We start from the raw sequence: 3,740 nt of genomic DNA, 5'->3' as shown, positions 1-3,740 counted from the left end.
AAACACTTCTTGTAAGAATACCAAGCCATTGATTAACATTAAATCAAAGGCCACAAATCAATCCTTTAGTTTTTTATTCTCTCTTCTCATTGGTTAACAGATCAATCCTTTAGTTTTCTTATCTTTCTTCTCATTGGTCACTTTTTCAATGACAAGGATTACAATTTTTAACCATTGATTATTTTTGATCTAAAGGCCTAAAATCTCTCTCGTAGATCTCATCTCTTTTTCTTGTCATCTCTTTCATTCTTCTTCCTTTACAGGTTCACCATCAGACTTAACAATATTCTCAAACGAATCCGATAACCCAACTCCACCCTCAGACCCAGCCAAACCTCTCCCTTTCCAACCATTAGCGTAAGGATCGAGACCCAGTCACCAGATCTACTGCGCAACGATTGGTGGGAGATGTAGCTGTCGTCGTCGGCGTTGTTCTTACACGGAGCTTCGATGTCGACCGTACAAGCATCTTTGTCACAAATCTGGATTGGAGACAAACCCAAATAGTGACGAACCGGGATGGAAGTGCGCCAGAGGTGAAGGATGAGACAGCGGATGCTGAGGCGGAAGCACGACTAACAGAGGCATAGGCGGAGGCGCGAGTAACGGAGGCAGAGGCGGAGGCGTGACGAAAACTGATGCAGAGGCAGAGGTCATGGAAGAACACGACAAAGAAGGTGGTGGTGCGGCGGGATAGGTTTAGATTAATTTTGTTATTAGGTTTTTTTATTATGTTTAGTTTATTAATTTTGGTTTTGTTATTAGGTTTAGTTTATTAAAATTGTAAATCATATTTTTGTAACCCAGTTTAATTATAAATAAATTTAAATAATAAACAAAATTTTAATATATAAATCAGTTTAAAGTTTTAATTATGTTTTTCTTTTTTTTAAATAATAGCTAAAATAAATAAATTTTAAAATAAATAATTTTAGTGTAAATAATAGCAAAAATAAAATGCTATTAAAAAATATTTAATTGCATACAATAAAACGCTATAATATATAATAATAAGATAGCAGTGTGAAAAACCGCTATCTAATGTGTCTGACCTATTATGACGGGCGATGATACAACACTTCATAAACCGCTATCTTATCGTTAGATAGCGTTTTTCGTCCGCTAAGAAAAGCGTTTTTTCTTGTAGTGTTTACAACGACTAGTTGCTTACCGCGATCGATCTGCCATGTACACCAAAATTTTCCGTAGGAGTTGGCAAGATTTTTAAGCTCCGGCTTTGCAACGAGCTCTTGGATCCTTGGAGTTACTAGAAGAGCCATCTGGATCTACAAACAATACGTACAATTTTATCATTTTTGATTCTTTGATAAAAATAAATAAACATACCGGAAATGTATACAAAATGAAAAATCAAGAACCTCATAATCATGGGAATGAGATTCTTTGATTCGAATAACTTCTCTGACACTATATATTCGATCCCTAGAAATTTAATACAATAAAAAACACATCATAAATCTTAAATTCATAATCTAACGCAAAAGCTTCAAAACTCAACGTTACAACAAGGACATTTATACGTATAATCAATGTTTATGTGTACCTAGAGATGTTATATAGGGCTGCTTGACTTAGGGATGGCTTAGCCCATCCAATAATTTAAGAACCCTTACCCTACTACATTGCTCTTGAGGTGTTTAGGGCTAATTTAGGGTTGGGTTAAAGAAATAAAATATTTTGATAGAGTTGACCTTATTACACAGTACTAGATAACTTTGTTTTTTTGTTAAACAACAATGTTTTAGTACAGAGCTTAAAACTTCAAAAAAAAAAAATTCCTCCTGGATTCATAAAATTTGATATTTCACTAAAATTGCAAAAAAAAAAGTATTTTCCGCTAAAACCAGGAAATCGAGTTTTCCAGCCAAAACCGAGAAATCAATTTTTCCGCCAAACCGGAGAAATAAAGTTTTCCCGCCAAAACCGAGAAATCGTGTTTTCCCACCAAAACCGAGAAATCGAGTTTTCCCGCCAAAACCGGAAAATCGAGTTTTTTCGCCAAAAACCGGAAAATCGAGTTTTTCCCGTCAAAACCGAGAAATCATGTTTTCCCATCAAAACCGAGAAATCGTGTTTTTCCGCCAAAACCGAGAAATCTAGTTTTTCTCGCCAAAATCGGCAAATCGAGTTTTCCCGCCGAAACCGGGAAATCGAGTTTTCCCGCCGAAACTGAAAAATCGTGTTTTCCCGTCAAAACCAAGAAATCTAGTTTTCCCGCCAAAACCGAGAAATCGAGTTTTCCCGCCAAAATCGGGAAATCGAGTTTTTCCGCCAAAACAGGGAAATCGAGTTTTTCCGCCAAAACAGGGAAATCGAGTTTTCCCGTCAAACCCGGGAAATCGAGTTTTCCCGCCAAAACCGCAAAACATTGTTTGATTATATTATATATTATTTGATGATATTACTATAATTATCTAAATCACATGTTAATATTATTTGCCTATGTTTTGAAAGACTACATAATGGACTAACCCTGATCCAATCCTGACCCAGCCCTTCATGCATATACTATTAGGGCTAAAGTATGATTAGGGCTAGAATAGGACTGAGTTTATATTTTATAGGGCTGGGTTGGACTGGATAACCCAATATAACATCCGTATGTATACCTATGAGATGAGCCTTAGAGGAACTGGATTCGTAGACACAGCACATTGGAGAAAGTCTTGGTTTACACGGTGACCATAGATATGAACCTCTATCTGACGGCCAGGATCGTGGCTATAGCAAGCGAAGGAACACATGTGGAGACTCATTTGCTTGATTGGTTTCATAGACTGCATCATAGCCGTTCCTTTTTCTAGTATCGCCGTAGTTGTCTTCGTAGGATCTCCCATTGGCTCCTTACATTCTCCGATGCTTGCTGGACACGCCACCGGAGCCTTATCACTTGACGCCATCGCGTAACGACTAAAAAGCCTTGTTCTGTGCTATGGTCTTACAAGACAGGAGAGATGTTGCATGAGGAAAATATGACGATGGTTTGGATGTAACAAGTTATTATATGTGGCGAATGGTTATAGAGTTCAGATGTGGCGAACAATAGCGAGGTTAACGTTGGCGTTTTGTGGACAAAGTTACACTTAGTCGATTGTCAAGCTCTGGACAATGTATTGCACACTTGGCAATGTTAGCAACTCCGTATTTGGTGCTTCTTTTGACGAGTTCTAAATAGTAATTTTGGAAAATATTGCTTTTAAAAGAAAAGTTTGTCGGCTTCCATAACTGAGTTCATTATCCTCCTGAATATGAAGATCGAATATTTCGCATAAAAAAGAGAGGAAGAGATCGAAAAAATTCATACAACCATACGTAAGTCCTGGTCAAGGTTGTTATAGTTTTTTCAAATAAAACCGTCACTTCGCTTAAATGTACAGAAATAGTCATTATTACAAAAATAAAATGTAAGCAAACCTTTCGTTATAGAGTCAACTAGACCCCGGATATGAATTTTCAGTTTTTAATTATTTATTTTATTAAATGATGTATTTGTAATATTCGTTCATATTATATTCATTAAGTAAATATTTTTTTTGCATCTTAAACTATCTATTTTTTTACGAATGTGTGATATCATATAAAAAATATTAAAAAATGAGTATAGAGTTAATTAGATAATTTAAAAAAAAAAGAAATTTATCTTTCGTGTGCGATATCATATAAATAATGATCCGCCCAGTTAACAAAAATCATGATTATTTTATGTGTAATTTTTTTTT

General features: G+C 35.6%; 1 pseudogene; it reads right to left on the bottom strand.

The window, feature by feature from the left end:
- Positions 1–2,921, bottom strand: part of LOC106305599 — a 4,024-nt pseudogene extending 1,103 nt beyond the window's left edge.
- Between the last annotated feature and the right edge of the window lie 819 nt (positions 2,922–3,740).

Source organism: Brassica oleracea, chromosome C7, assembly GCF_000695525.1.
Source record: "Brassica oleracea var. oleracea cultivar TO1000 chromosome C7, BOL, whole genome shotgun sequence".
Classification (NCBI taxonomy): domain Eukaryota; kingdom Viridiplantae; phylum Streptophyta; class Magnoliopsida; order Brassicales; family Brassicaceae; genus Brassica; species Brassica oleracea.
This window is presented reverse-complemented; position numbering and strand designations above follow the sequence as displayed.